This window comes from Taudactylus pleione, unplaced genomic scaffold (assembly GCF_031769625.1).
Source record: "Taudactylus pleione unplaced genomic scaffold, aTauple2 ptg000005l, whole genome shotgun sequence".
Taxonomy (NCBI): domain Eukaryota; kingdom Metazoa; phylum Chordata; class Amphibia; order Anura; family Myobatrachidae; genus Taudactylus; species Taudactylus pleione.
In genome coordinates, this window is record NW_028284408.1 from 2974149 (window position 1) to 2991173 (window position 17025).

Genomic DNA, 17025 nt, shown 5'->3' on the forward strand with positions numbered 1-17025 from the left:
GGGAGCTTCATTACTATAGGCAGAATGTTCAGAGGGTGTGTCCTGGTCATCTAGGTGAAATTGCACAGACGGTGTAATGGTAAGCATTACTGCCTCATAGCACTGAGGTTGTGGGTTCGATTCCCACTACAGCCCTAATTGTATGGAGTTTGTATATTCTCCCTGTGTTTGCGTGGTGATTCCTCTGGCCAGATATTCTCTATAAAATGCTGCAGAATGCGTGTGCGCTATATAAATTACTGATAATAATAATAATAATAATAATAATTGCAGGATATGCAGATAGATAGATCTCTTGCACCAAGTATAGTATATGCAAACGCGTTGATTGTTACGATGGCTACAGTCCTTTCACAAGCAAACAACTGTTTTATTATATTAATAGTGAATTTTCGTCAGTACATTGAGTTTCATCTTCCATAACTACAATGATTAAAGGAGCTGATATAAGGAAAAATCTGTTGGAAAGAACGTTTTGGACCAGCAAAGAGGAAACTTGCAGACTATGGGCCTGATTCAGAGCCGGACGCAATTAGCGCTCGCTCGTCCAGAAAATAGGGGTGGCTATTCAAATGAACCGCTCGCTCTTTGCGGTCTGTTCCACTCCCCGTTTTCAAGCACCTTCCCCTGTTACCACCCACATACGCCTCTTTCTGTCACTCAAATTATCAGGCATTCGCTATTTTGCGAGCATATGAATTTCGCCCGCACTGACTGGTTCGCGCATGCGTATAACGATCCGCACGCATGTGCAGTTGGGCAAACATCGCTCGGAGCAAATGAGCGGCCGCTTACGAGCGGCTCTGAATCAGGCCCTATGTGTACTTTTATAGAAACAAACCTTTGATGAATCTAACTTTAAAATGAAAAGGAAATAGTTGCAGTGTATAGTTACACAGTTCTACAATTTGGATTTCCTAGGCTGACTGATCTACAGTATTTCATCACAAAGGAAAATTGGCGTACAATACATTGCAAAACAAAATGCCGCAGGCTAGTTCAGCATGCAGTTAATTATACTGTCACTGCTCATTAAAGTCTGCCAGTGACATGAGTGAAAATTGATGTAGAAATATGTAGTCATGGGAACATCATCCACTATATGATGACCCATTTTCCTTTACAATATGTTAATGTTTTCATTCTATACATATATAACCATCCTCAAGTGTTTTTGTTTCGGATTTCCTTTTGGTTTTGTATCTAGATTTCTTTACAAATTTATAAAAACAGCAAAAATCATTTAACTTGGACCTGTTTTTCTTATTAACATCAATAACATTAAGGCCCTCATTCAGAGCCGCTCGTAAGCAGTCGTACGCTCGTAGTCATCCGATGTTGTTAAACCACGCATGCGTCGGTGTAACAGTGCGCATGTGTGTACGGCTGATTGCGATAATTTTTTCAGTCTTTCGTCGAATAGCGAACAGGAAGTGACATGTCAAATGTGATTGACAGAACTGTCCGTTTTGGGGCGGTGACGGGGGTGGAGATGGGAAAATGCAGGCGTGTCGAGGCGTTTTTTGGGCGTACATAAATTATCTGATGCGAACGGCCAATGTGAACGGAAGAAGGGTTACGTCACTGTCTGATCCACTTTCCATTCAAACTGCTCGCTCAGCTTGTGGTCTGGTATTCTCTACCGCAATGACGATGGTCTCTTCGTTCTTCCCGAGGCTCATCGATGGTTTCCCGATTTATCAATTGAGGCCTCAAAAACAATCAGTTTTGAATTGCAAAAATGCTTGTAAGGTGTTTAGCCAATAGCCTTTTTTTAGTAGCAAAAAACCGTACGCAGGTGAACTACTCAGCTGCTAATTTCTGGGTTAGACAATCAATTAGCTTACAAATTTATTTTACATAATCGTGTTTTTGCCAAATTTGTTTTCTTTTTTTTTTAGGGCAACAATATTGTATGCAGGTTTGTTGTTTTTCTTCATTTTTTAGGGGCCAAGAAAACAATCGTCCTTTTGTTTTTTGCTAAGTGTTAATTCAAACTCATAAATTCTTTTTAACCCTTGGGTTTTTTTTGCATAAAAACTGTTTAGATTTCCGTTGTATTGTTTGTAATGTTGTTTGCGGGATTACCTTTTAACCAGTTTTTGAATAAATTAACAATAGAATTGTGCAGATTTTCAACATTATTTTATTTTTTGGGTTTTTTTGTAAAAAAAATTTGGGTAAATAAAAAAACTTGATAACGTAAAAACAAATAACAAATGATTTTAAAAACACACAAACAAAATAAGTGGCATTTGAAATCCACAAACAAACACAATTAATGAAAAATTCACAAGAAAGGAGAGGGAGGTTTTGGACATTAAGGAATATGGGGCAAAACATTGAGAAGGATTGTGGGAAAATTAGCCAGTGCGGTCATCGCCTTTTGGCCCGTTTGGCCGGGATAGGGAGGGAGCCTGAACGGGTCTGGGATGTCCTTCTGCTGGCCTGGCCAGAGGCAGATGTTGTGGCCTCTGGACTAGGCATAGGGCTAGGCACATTTGGAGGGATGGCTGTTGTTGTGCTAGAGGTGGAGGGTCCTGATGTTCCGGCAGGAAGGGAGGCCGGCTCCAACATGTGCTGGCGAACAAGCTGCTCCAGGGCATTTGCTATTCGCACGTTGGCCCCAGTATTTTCCGCCAGGGCCTTAGCAATGGTCACGTTGGCCGCAGCACTTTGCTCCAGGGCGTCCGCCACCCGTAGCAGATTGGCGTCCATCCTCACCAGAATCTCGGTCTGCTGATGCGTTTTAATATTGAGATCAGTGAGGAGGCCCACTGCCTGCGAGGGGCAATGCCCTGGACTGTCTGCCACAGGGTCCCCAGCCGGATCTACTGCTTCCTCCCCTGCAGAGCCAGCAGAAATTCTGCGGCCAAAGCTCCCCTCTGGAGCAGACTCATCCACATGTGTCTCTGTGAGAAAAAAGAGAAAAGAGTAACATTATAATCTAGATATTGGCCCTCATTCAGACCCACTCGTGAGCGGCTGTCCGCTCGCAAGTGGGTCGATGGTCTGCGCATGCGCATGACGGAGGGAGCTCCGTCGTGCGCATGCGCGAGACGTGTCGAGTGAAGGACTTTCCTTTGCTCGGAGTGTCTCATCAAAGGGGGTGTGCTGTCGATGTTGACTGACAGCACGCCCCCTTTGGTGGGCATGCCGGGGGCGTGCCTGCCAGACGGAGGCGTTCCCAAGGGAAATCCTACCGTCTGAAGCCGGCCCCACTGACATCACTAGTGATGTCAGTGGGAGTGATTTTGGCTCTGATAGAGCCAAAATCACTCCTGACCTTGCGGTTGAAGAACTCAACTGCAGGCTTTTGCTCGCAGTTTCGATGGTCGCAATGGTCAAGACCATCGCGACCATCATCCTGCACGCTCGTATATGCTGTGGATGGTGACCCACAGCTATACGAGCGTCCAGGAGGACGCTCCATATTAATGGAGGTGGGCCCTGATTCAGAGCGAGCTCTCTGGTCAGAGCGTCCGGCTCTGAATCAGGGCCATTGTTCCAAACACATTTCTGAGTTGTTAACATTACAACATTTACCTGGGGCAACATGAGGAGCCGCAAAGTCTGGCATGTCGGTATCCATGTTCTACACGCCAAACACCTCCTCATCCTGCACACACCCCTGGGCCAGCTCCTCCAAATCTGTGAGCTCCAGTGACACAGGGGTGGGACCCCCACCTGTCCCCCTTGCATGGAAAAATAAACAAATGGAAATTGCGCTCCTTCCAGGACAAGAATAAATTATATGTTATACCATACAAAAATAATGTTCTTCAAAGTCCCAATAGTGAATTTTCTTCCAAAACAATTTTTTTGAATTTCTCCTTCTCCACGTTCCCTTTAGGATACCTCAGTCTTAGTAAACCTCAAAAAAAGAACACAGAAATATTCCACATAGCGTAATACTGTTTAATCACTCCAAACAAGCAAATATTAGTGCACTTCTAGGGTTGAGTAATCCTGCGTACCTGAGCAAGGCAAAACATATGCATGTCACAAGTAGATAAGTTCTCTACTATTCCCTCCAGGCCTGGATACCTCTACTCGGATATGTTGTTCTAGTTCCTCTCCTCTGGTCCTGCAGTGATTCCCCACCTTCACCGATGTGTTTCGACCATCAAAAGTCTTTCTCAAGGTGATATCGCAGGCTCCGAGACTTAAATCTCCAATGCACCACATTATTCCAGTCTAAGCTGAGAGTAGTGGCAGATGGGAAATCTTGCTTTTTCGTTACACCCTGTGAGGCTGCTGCGTGGTTGGATCGCTATGCTCCTGGCAATAGGCAACTTGCCCCTGACTGATACTGTGACCTTGATAAAGAGCCTTTATGCATTTATATGTTTTTCTGTTTCAGGTACCTTTTGTTTACATTCAATCCCCCGTCAGATGCTATTTCTAATTTATAATCTAATATGAAAGGTTCCAAGGCTTTTCTTTGAGGCAAGCAGGCTATGTTGCTTCCTGATATGCTTAATTTGCAATATTCCCTCACCATCTTAGTTTAACCAGGAGAGTTCCCATGCATTACTGGCTATTTCAAATGATTGCCCCTGATACCTGCAGGGATTTTACTTCTTTCTGTTAGTGTGATCTTTTTGATGGTTTAGATTTTGCTGTTTTCTCAGATCCAAGTATGCCTATGTAGGGTGGTGGTATAAAGGGTGTGGGGGCGGAGGGGGTGTGGGGTAGTGCTATGTTTCATTTTTTTATTATTATATATATATATGCTGTTTGCTATATCACACATCTCTCTATGGCCCTCATTCAGAGGTACTCGCAAAATGCGAGCGGTCACTCTGAATGTGGGCGGCCGCTTGTGTTTTGAAGTGCTGCCTCCTGGTCGCTAGCTAAGCTGTGGGTTACCACCCTCAGCTTTAGCGACCGACCAGGTTGATGGTCGCGATGGTCAAGGCCATCGCGACCATCAGGGCTTGCGACAAGACCCTAAGGTTGGGTCTCGGCAACCGCAAGCCCCAGGGAGCTTCCTGCTCTGATCGAGCAGGAAAATCCCCACTGACATCACTGCTGATGTCAGTGCGGCCAACCACAAAACGGCATGCGTTCCGTTTGTGAAACCACCCCCCCTCCCCACCTACAAAACGGGGAGAGCTGTCGATCAACATCGACAGCCACCTCGTTGGTATCGAGCCCCTGAGTGAGAGAATTTCTCTCTTGCTCCGGGGCTTGCGCATGCGTAGTGCGGCCGCTGCGCATGTGCAGGGCCTAAACATCGACCCGCTTGCGAGTGCTCAGCGCTTGCAAGCAGGTCTGAATAAGGTCCTATATTCTTTTGTGTCTGGAAAGTTGGGCTGTGACTGTTTAGGATATGTCACATACTGTATGTTTATATTGCTCTTATGTTGAAACTACTTACATGGAATGTTCGTGGGATTAATGACAAAATAAAATGTTACCTGGTATTAAAAATGGTCTGCAATATGACCCTGATATTTTTGTTGTACAGAGACACATTTGACAGGTAGTAAGGTTCTCTCTCTTAAACACAATGGTGGGATGGGCATATCATGCCTCTCATACCCCCTCTTCCTGTGGGCGTTATGTTTTCTTAGACTGCAAAATACACAATGCTCTTTTGTTTCAACAAGTTGTTTATTTACCGCCTACATTTTCTTATGATGTTTTGAAAGTGGCAGAATTTATTGCTGTCTTCCAATACCCCTGTGATCTGTCTTGGGAATGGCATGAATTACCCAGTGCCGGTCTAATGATGGGTAGTGGTGAGTTTGTTAAGTTTGTGGATGGCCTGGGTTGGGTGGATGCTTGGAGGGCGAAACATCCTAGTCTAGCAATATTCCTGTCTCCCCTCTTTGTTTTCCAGGTTTGCCTTAGCAAACTCCAGACTCTTTGATATAAACATCCCTGTCACTACATTGTTTCAACTGAGAGACATTCTATACCAGTTTCATTTTGTGGATACTGTTACTGGTAACAGCCACATTGTGGTTTTCTTGTGATTGATTTCTACACACTCTGTTTTATTGTGAGTCTGATCACCTCCCTTTAATACAGCAATTTGTGGTATATATTAATTTATTTTTATGTATGCTGCTATATCTGCTGCAGTATTCATTTTTATATATTGTCCATGTATGTGTTATTGTTTGTCCTTGATTAAATTTTATTGTATTTCATGCCACACTGATGTCCTTATCTGAATATTAGAGCGCAGTTATTCTTTTGTGTTCAGTTTTTTGTAGGTTGACAATCACCTTGTTCACTGCTGCACTTATATTTGATTCTCCTCTTTGACTAGCACTGATATTTATTTTGTTAAAAAACAAGCAACCAAAATCCCAATGAAGTTGATTCCTCAGGATTTAAGGCCTAGTCAAATTGAATAATTAATTATATGATAATAGTCTGCATCTGCTGAGAAGCTGCAAGAAGTGGGGCCTATATGCCTGGATGAGAAGCTGGTGATGGATGGCATTGCAAGATACAAAAGAACATGAACACCCCAGTAAAGGACAGTAATATACTGTACAGTAAACTGCCTGTCAAACACCCAATCTTGGAAAAGCCTATAATGAAAAGTTGTGCAAGATGGAATTGTCCTGGGAGACTCCCACCCACTCTTATTGTGTATATTACAAAGGACATACACAGTTTAACAAACCAAATACTTCAGCGACAGGGACTGCCACATCTGTGGCTGAAGTGATTGATTTGTTTGGGCCACCACAAAACAAGCTACCAATGGGCAGTGTTGTTGTTAATGATGGGCTTAAGGCAGCTAAACTAACAGTGCTTTCAATGATCTCTACAGTGGTAAGATGTCAGCGTCATTATCATCCTCATCCTCACCAATCATCAGTGTTTACCTCATCGTCACACAATATTAATTCATCCCCGCTGCAATCCACCATTATAGAGGTTTCTGTACTTTGACATAATTGCTGGTAAAGGTTTTCCTTGTGTAATTTATAGTTCATTTTAATGAACATCATCTTTTCCACATTTTGAGGGATTATCCTCCTATGCAGATCACTGATAAGGTTCCCGTTTGTGCTGAAAACTCTTTCCAAGTACACACTGGAGGGTGAGCAGCTTAAGCAAAGCAAAACCAGTTTTTACAAGGGCCTCAAAATTGCAGTTTTTTCCTTCAAGTAGTCAAAGGGACTGTCTGACTGTCTGACATGACATTAAAATAATCCCAGACTATTCTACGGATGGTGGTCATATCAGATTGCCTTTTGGTAGAGATGTCACTATTTTGAGCAACTCTTTTAAACCTGACCAAATGTAAAAAATTTTGTGTTTAGTCATCTGCATCACCAGTGGGTCTCTTGGGAAAGCTCAGTTTTTTTCCTGGCGGCTGCATTTGCTGGAGAAACTAAAGAAGGAGATGTTGTGTCATGTGCCACTTCAGCTGACAACTTGCTCACCAGGAGCTCTTTGCAAGATCTATGTCAGTTTTAAAGAAAGACATGGTATATGACTTAAACCTAGGATCAAGCATGTCCAACAAAATGTAACAGTCCAATTTCAAGATGTTAACAAACCCTTGGATCCTGGCAAAGCAAATAAAGGACTTGATCTACAAGTCCAAAATACTTAGCTGAAATCACTTTGTTTCATCTCCTCCTTGAGTTTCCCAGATTGCTTTTCCAAAAGTAATTAGACTAATCACCTGACTCAAGCAGGCAAAGTCTGAACTCCCTTAACAGGTGACTACTTCAAATGGTCTCAGTACCTTACACAAAACCAAAAGTATTCTTCATTGCGCTAGATTATGTACATACCCCCTACTCTCCCTATGTCATGGCTTGTTGCTGTTCATCCATTCGCTGAAGCATATAAAGGGTGGAATTCATCCTTGTTACTACCTCTTGTTTCAGCTGGTGGCATGACAAACTGAACTTTTCTTGCAGCCGCTGCAATCTTCTACATGCAGTTGCTTAAAAGCAAAAATGTTCGGAAATTTTGCAGGCATAGACTGCATCTCCTGCACGCCCCTGCCATTTTTATAAAAATTCTACACCACCAAATTGATTGTGTGAGCAAAACATGAAACATGTTCAAATTTGCCCAGCTGTAATGCTCTCACAATTTTTGTGGCATTATCAGAAATCACAAATTCTAATGAGAGTACAAGCAGGGTAAGCCATTTTGCAATAAGTTTTTCTAAGGGGTTAATACCCCAAGCCTCTTAGTGAAGCTGATGAAACAGAGAGAAGCCAGACTGGGAATTAGCTGGCATTTTTTGCTGCCTGCTGCTGCTGGAGGTGATACACCCACCAAGTGAGTTGTCACAGTCATATAATCTTTTGTTTGCCCAGTACCACTTGTCCATTACTTGTCCCAGTACTGCTTGTTGTCTGTGTTTAAGTGGACAGTGAGTACAATGGCATTTTGTAGGCCAATAATTATGTTTTTTAACATCCTGGTACAGGTGAGGAATTGCTTTTTTAGTGAAATGGAATCAAGATGGAATTTGGTAGCAGGGACACAGGACCTCAATTAACTAATTCATTTTCTAAAACCCAATACATTAATGGTAGTTAAAGCTAATACTAGCATAGTCATCATGGCATCAGTGATATGCTGTGCGACTGGGTGACAGCTATCATACTTGCTACCTCTTGCAAAGAATTGTTTAACAGAAAATTGTTTTTTAAACTAGTACTAGATGTATTTGGGATGAAGATCAACCCCCAGCAGCAGCAGCAGGCCTAACGCTCAATAATTTTTCTGAAGAATCATGGATAGGGGAGGACTTAGCAAATTGGATGCAGGACTTGCTCCGATCATTAGTGAGGATATTGATGATGAAGGTGTTGGCAGTGGAGAATGCAGGTGTGGGGATCTAGCAGAGAGAAGGGAGCTTGTTGTTTTTTTAGCATAAGCTTCTGATTTTGCCAAAAGCTTTTCATGCACGTGCTGCAAATCACATAACAGGGAGGAGATTCCAAGACGGTTAAGATCCCTACCTCAACTTACTTTGGCTTTATGAAAGCTACACATGGCAAGACAATTGTTGACAGGATTTTGGGTAAAAATAATTCCACACATAAGAGGTGGATTTTTTTTATTTGATACCCAGGCATGACAATGGCCTTCTTCTCATCACGGGCAAGAGCTGTTTCCATTTGTGCATGACTTACACAAACAACATCCTCAGCAAAGCACTGTAACTACATTTCCTGCTGCCCAGTGCAGGCCATGATCCATCCATATGATGTTACGTGGAGGGGCAGGGACAAGTTTTCTGGTAATCACAGCAATACCCAAATTATCCTCGGGATGCTCCAGTGGCTGTTAGAGCAATTGCGTGAACACCTGAAGCATCCTAAGGATGCTCCAGGCAGCACTGCTGCAGAGATTCTCACTGCAGGGAGCAATTACAGGAACCCTGCTAGCAAGAGGCAGGGACTGTGGGTGAGAGGCAATGCCACTCATGGGGCTCTGGGCACCAGCATGACTTTCACACCCCTAGTTATAGCCCTGCCTCATCATCAACACTCTCATTAATGGCATCAGCTCTTTACTTGTGCTGCTAATCCCCACATTTGCAGAGGGTGCCGAAATGGTGGAAGGAGGATTCTCTATGAGTACAGTATCACAAAGCTCAGACTCACACATACAGTAGCACTTATGAACACATGGGGCCTGGTTCAGACCCATTCGCTAGGATGCATTTGCATGTAGCCTGATGATGTTTGCAATCTGCACATGTGTATAAGATGCAGTGCGCATGTGTAGACCAGTCCATGCGATCGAGAAGCGTTTGCACCCTGTACACAGATGCCCCGCTAGAATGAGTGACAGGACATGCCATTTGTGGGTGTTGACAAATGGAAAAAGGGGTGTGGTTGTGCAAACACAGGCATGTCTGTGCATCTGAACTCCGTTTCAGGGGCGTGCATAATTAAGATGCATCATCAGTATACACGTCACATGGCTGATTTACACACTGCAGTATATAGTAAGGACCACCAGAACCAACACATTCCACAACACGTTTTGTCCAATTGCCCACTGGCAAGACTTCTTCAGGAGGCCAGTGGGCAATCGGACGAAACGCATTGAAGAATTTGTTGGTGCTGGTGGTCCTCACTATATTCTTGATGGTCCGAACCAGATAAGCTGTTTTTCCTGATTCTTAAATGTATGGTTTTTTTATGGATATTTATTAAATGTGATATTTTACTTTACTACTCATTGGTACAATCTAGTTGTTTTGCCTTTCTTTATGCCATATACCTGTCCGAGCATTATTGTGGATACTGGGACCAAGTCTGAATAGTCCATTGGTACGAGCACATTGCACTTTAAGAAAACTCTAATTTATGGTTTTCGTATTTGTATGTGGGTACTATTATCACATGCTTTTTGTGGAATTTTGCACATGCACTGTGCACTTTTTTGTTTACTGTGAATAAGCACAAGCACTTTATAATTGAATTGCTGTTATATGCATGGTTTGCATACAGTTCATGATCACATACACCATACAAAGTTAAATTACAGTTTGAAATTATATCAATACTTTTTTTATTTTTTTTGTATATATCCACCTTGGAGTTACAATTTTATTGAATTTACCTTTGGGACATTCTTGGAAATACTACACTAGTTGGCGCTGATGTCTCACTTTGTTTGAACAATATATATATATATATTTTTTTTTTTAAATGTCGACATCCTCAGAATACCGACTGTTAGGTTTAAGTGCAGCTGGGAGGGTTACGGTTAGGCACTAGGGGGAGAGTTAGGGGTATGGATTAAGGCTACGGATAGACAGAGAATATTCAGAAGCCCTTCGATCTGGGCACTCACACAAATAATCTGGAATGCATGATCGCCAAACTGATGGACTCACACAATTACCTAATTATGTATAACAACTCCTCCCAGATCTGAAACTGTGGCTCTACACAATGCGATAGCTGACTTAGAGGACAGGTCTTGCAAAAGAGACATTAAACTTCACAGGATCCTTGAGACCATATATTATAAGGAGCTTAACCAGTTTGTCACAGATGTGTTTCAGGAAATTCTGGAACTCCCATCCTCACAATTCCTCATTAATGTGATTCACCACCTCCCAAAGGCCAGAGGTCTCCATACGGATGCTCCTAGGGATACTGCCATGAAAATTCATTATTTTCAAAGAGTGTATCCTCCAAGAAATCTGTCAGTCTGATCTCTTTCAGTGACCTTCAAATATACAGTGGCATATCTGCAGCTACTTTTGTCAAGAGGCATTTGTTCCACCCTTTAACAAAGGTTCTCAAATCTGCTAATATCCATTTTGGCTGCAGTTTTCTGACCAAACTCATAGTTACAAGTGATGGTGCCCCTACTGTAAGACTATCTCCTGAGGAGGGACTGAAGGCTTTAAGTTTTGACACATCACATGCAATCCTCATCCTGGAGCCAGCCATCAACCGGTTCATAGAGAATTGTCTCAGGTTGGGAAGACATGGGGTCTAATTCAGAGTTCCATGCAAAGTCAATGTTTATGGAGATAAGCAATTCTTTGCTATTGCGCATACACTTGTATGCACACGCATTGGGCATATTACATGTGTCACAGTTGTGTCACTAAAGTGTTTGCATACACAGATGCTTCATCATTCACATTTGAAGCCATACTCAGACAGAAAATCTACACCTGCCATATTGCTGGTGTAAGCTTCAATGGTGCGACCGATAGTGGCGTCTAAAAATTAACCAGGTGGTATTACAGCATCTACAGATGATCAAAGTGGGCATTTCAGTCCTTGTACATTCAAACGCTCAGCTGTACACCAGGAAAGAGTTTTATAGTGGCATTTGCATAAAGTAGGAGATGAGCGACTAACAAAATATCCAGTCAACATCTGTATGCACCTCCGAATCAGCTCATGATCTGTTGCATAGTTCTCTTCTCATGTAAATCTCTTTGACTGTTCTTTGTTTACTGACTATAATTGTATGTCATTGATCAGACTCCCAGCTGGACTTCCCTAACTTTAGCTCTGTGTTAACTAGACATCCCAACCATCCAGATTTTCACAGGACAGTCCCACTTTTTGGGCACAATCTTACTGCCCCACCTGCGAGCCACAGTGTCCCATGGGAGAAAAGGTTTAGAGGTCTATCTCTCACCTACAGCAGAACCAGTATCTAACCATTACAGAGAGGGACTAAGGGCATCCCAGCAGCTCAAGGAGCACTGGGCATGCCCTTAGCATGACAAAAAATGGGGTGTGACATGCCCCCATTTTGTATGGAAACACCTTTATGTCAGGATATCACACCACATTTTAGCATACACACAGTAATGATCCCCACCACACAGATGTTGGGAGGTATGGTGCTGACCCTGGCTGAGGAGAATGAGGGAACTTGGCTGATTGCTGTTTGCCATGTGTAGATGGTCTTCTCACTCAGTAAATAACTGCTGTCTCACTCCCTTTTTTACTATTACATTTCATACAGTTTCTTTTGTTTCTATGTTACAGTACTTATATTTAGGCATTTTGTACTCCCTTGTGCCCATTTCTCTTATTTGTTATGCTTCCGATTTGTTGCATGGGAGGTTTTACCTGCTCTATCATTTATAATATTGCACACATCACAAATTGGCCACTTTATTTAGATTGGATCTGTGGTGGGGGCCCATACCATTACCATCCATTAACCACTTTCTGCCATCTAAACTTACGGTCATTGTTGACTCCCTTGCTGGAATCATTTATGTTGTTAGTTGTTTTTTTTGTTCTCTATGTCCTCCTAAGTACTCCTTCTCCCTTACCTTTCCCTCCTCTCCAGGAGACCCACTTCATTACCCCCTTGCCTCTGGGATCTGAAGTACCCAGTCTACTACATGGCTAAGATCCAGATAGCTGATCATTCCCCCAATTCTAAACAGCCCTTATGTTTAATAAACTCTGTAGAGTGGTATCTAAGGTATACTTAATTGTTACATTGTATTCATACTTTGAAATTTACTCCATAAGAATCTGTGTAATTGACTGTTTACAGTTTTTGACAAATGCATAGGTTTTAATGTGTACTGTATGTGCATTCACTGTAGATGTTGTTTTTTATTATTATTAATAAATGTATATGTTTATGAATAATCAGACTCCTATAATGATAATTATGACTGCATAAATAGTTCAGCTCAATTTTCTTTTGCATTTTGTTCAATCATAACAGTGTGACAGGATTCCAGAACCTCTCTGATTATTGCTGCAGACCAATATTGTGCATCATTTAATTATTTGAACGTATATTTATAATAGACATTTATATAATATGTCTACAATTTTGAATAATATATGATATGCGCCATTAGGTCTTTCAAATCTTTGTGACTTGTTTTAAAAATATAAACCTGCTGACATCTCTTCAAACAAACCTTTGGTGCACTATGAAAACAGCCATAATAGGCACAGCTACAGTATACAAAGTGCTTCCTGCATTAGAAAGAAAGAGGAAAAAACTCAGCATGCCTTAAAATTATGCCTACTTGATTAAAAAGCACAACACAAAACATGTACCCATGATGTTTCTCTCCTTTGCCAGGTAACCCGGACCAAGGATGAACTTAATGTCTAAATCTTGAAGGTGGTCCAAATAGATAGGATATTCTATTGTAGGGAAATAGAGCAGGTCATATGCTTGCCAATAAATTTAGAGGTAAATAATCTAGACATAAAGTCAAAACCATTTTTAGCTCCTCGTGATGTCAGTAGTTGAGCTTCCTGCTCTATTAGAGCAGGAAGCTCACTGGGGCTTGCGGGAACGAGACCCTTGACAAGGGTCTCGTCGCAAGCCCGATGGTCGCGATGGTCGCGACCATCACCTGGCCGCTCGCAAAAGCTGTGGGTGGTTACCCACAGCTTAGCGAGCGGCCAAGAGGCCCGTTTTTAAAAAACAAGCGGCCGCCCTGATTCGGAGCGAGCGCTCGCTTTTTGCGAGCGGCTCTGAATCAGGGCCTCAGAACACTGCTGGCATTCCTACACTGCTGGCACCCCTGCACTGAGAACACAGTCGGCACCCCTGAACTGCCTACACCGCCAGCACTCCTGCAGTGAGGACACCGTTATCACCCACGCACAAAGCCAGCACCCTCTGACACAATAAGTGCACAATAGGTGTGTCCAACCCGTACTGTATCTGACCCACACTGTATTCCACACACTATATCCCACACAGTATGTGACCAGTACTGTATGCGACCCATACTGTATCCAACCCACACTGTGTCCCACGCTGTATACAACACACACTGTAACCAACCCGTAGGTACGGAAAGCTGTTTTTATGGTTGGGGAGATTCTGGGGAACTGCTAAACAAAAAGGCTGATTGATCACATTACTAATGTGCCGCTGCTCTGTTGCTTAGTTTAGCCACCCAGCCTTTGGTGAACAATATTGTGAGCTGTGAGTGGTCAAAAGTGAGTGGAAATGACTGGAAATTAATGTTTTTGAGGTTAATAATACTCTAGCAACAATAAAGGGCCACATTATGTGATTTTAGCATTTTTTGTAAATTTTTGGAAAAAAATTAAAACCAAAAGCAGTTACGTCGTTTTTGGCAAAACCAAAAGCAGTCACGTCTCCCAGCAAGATGTAATGTTCCTGAGGATGCGCGTTTCACCTGGCTGAGGGCTTGTTTGCCTCAGCACTCCTGTGAGGACACTGCATGAGGTGAACAAGCCCTCAGCCGGGTGAAACGCACGTCCTCAGGAACATTACATCTTGCTGGGAGAATTGGTCAGTACACGGACCAGACTCCTAGTCCCTACTATAATGGGAATGCAATGAGTGTAAGACCTCCGTGTCCAGACAGTGAATGAGCTTCACATTGAGCAGGTCTCACGCCTTTATGCTTAGAGGTTACTAGGCTCATTGGATACCATGCATAAGAAAAGTGGTTTAAAACACCAATGAGATGTAAGTTAGTAACTAGCTATGTGGATGTCTACACTGAAATTTGTGAATGCTATTCTGTCATTTTTTCATATACCCCAATAAAGGAAAACATGCCATACTCTCTGTGCATGTCACACTATTAATGATATTTAACCACTTAATATGGAATCTTTGCTAATAGTGTACACAATACTATTTGAATTTTGTTTGTTGGATACTGAACATTATAGGAACTTAATGAGCTATGTAAAGCATTAAGGATACTTTGTGATTCAACATTTTATTTGAGCATACTGTGATTTAATCATTTTTTGGTGAGGATTTAATATATGGGTATGCAATACCAACTGTATGAATAATTGGATAATATCCCGCTATTAACACTCCTCTACTTTTTAGTTACACATAATATCAGCCTGTATTAGCACTGGTATAAAAACAAGAACCTACGTGTCACAAATAAGGTGTTCTCATGCATCACTTTCTTTGAATACTGTATTTTAATAATAAAATGGATTACTCATGGTGATAGTCGTACATTTATGGTTATGCTCTTGCTCTGACCTAGTGCTGGTGCGATTTACCTTTCCCCACTTTATTATTCCTACAGCCATACATGACTAGATTGCCCAATCTCGTTTGATCTTGGAAGCTAAACAGTGATAGGCCTGGTTAGTACCTGGATGGGAGACCTCTAGGGAATACCAGGTGCTGTAGGTCAAAAGAGGAAAATTGGGATTAGATATGCACAGACAGAGCACCATAACCATGCTTTTGTTCACTATACTTGTTCATTGTTAACCACTTCCAATTAAAACTCATTCATACCCTTTGAAATGGAGATTTAATAAATATTTCGCCGGAGGATTTCTTAATGAAATCAAAATCTCATTTTGAACAGATGATTATTGTATATTATTTGCCAACTGTGTTCAGGCTGTATGGCACCGCACAATTTTATTGATGAATATTAAAAGTTACATTTTAAAATACTTATATAAATATTCATAAAGAGTGCCCCAGAGACTAGCCCTACTTTTTTCACTTTTTCCATTTGTATTCAGTTTACTTGGCTTTGGGAGCACCACCAACAATTTTTGATGATACAATTAGTACACTAATAACAGATGGTTGGTTTACATTAACAAGTCTAATAGGTTCTGTGCAGATTCCTCTCTTTTCTTTGTATCAATTTCTGAGACAGCTCAGACCTTCTGTAATTGTGCGTGATGGGCTGATGTTACTCTATGTTCCCAATGTATACAGAGGACTGCAAGGTATTATGGATGTGAGAAAGCGGTGGTGGGCATCTCAATGCTGGCTGAACAGTGGTAGACATTAGCATACATTTGTAGCATTGTAGCTGCAATCCATGCTGAATCAGACCCATAGACCGTTTTCTCCTTTGCCAACATATTTGCATCATTGTTCTCCAAACTTTATGTGAAGATGATAGTTAATACATTAGGTTAAACCCTCTACTTTCTGGATTGATTAACCCTGATCAGGTTGGATTTGCTTTGAATAAACAAGCCCTGGATAAGACTAGAAGGACACCAGCTTTTGTGGAATCCCACACTTTTACTGGGTCACCACTCCTACAGCTCTCCCTAGACTCAGAGAAAGCCTTCAATAGGCTCCATTGGGATTATATAGAGGTGTGCTAACTAAATTTAGCCTCCATTGTACTTTTATAGGATCTATTTTATCCCTGTATTCTACAGTGTACCCATGGAAAGGGTATTTAATAGTGGCTTATTGTCTGCCAGATTCAATATAAACAATGGAACCATGCAGGGATGCCCCTTATCCCCCTTAATTTATGTACTTGCCATTAGCAGGGCAGTTCTATCTGTCCTTGGATATACAGTAGCAGGACCCACAATCAAGATTCTACCCATAAAATGTGCCTCTTTGCTGATGACATCCTGCTGTTCGCTGTTCATCTCGAATCCTTGTTGCCAGAAATCTACTCCATATAAAACTTACTGTATGTACTCTAGCTTAATAATATAAGTTAAACACTCCCTCTCAATATCACCCCAGACTTGCTATGCAAGCTTCAAGCCTCATAAAAATATGCATGGCAATCGATGGGGCATATTTATTAACTTTATTTTTACT

At 42.0% G+C, this 17025-nt stretch overlaps 1 pseudogene; it reads left to right on the forward strand.

Moving 5' to 3' along the window:
* The first annotated feature begins 15503 nt into the window (after positions 1–15503).
* LOC148543181 (5S ribosomal RNA) lies at positions 15504–15621 on the forward strand (annotated as a pseudogene).
* Positions 15622–17025: the final 1404 nt, after the last annotated feature.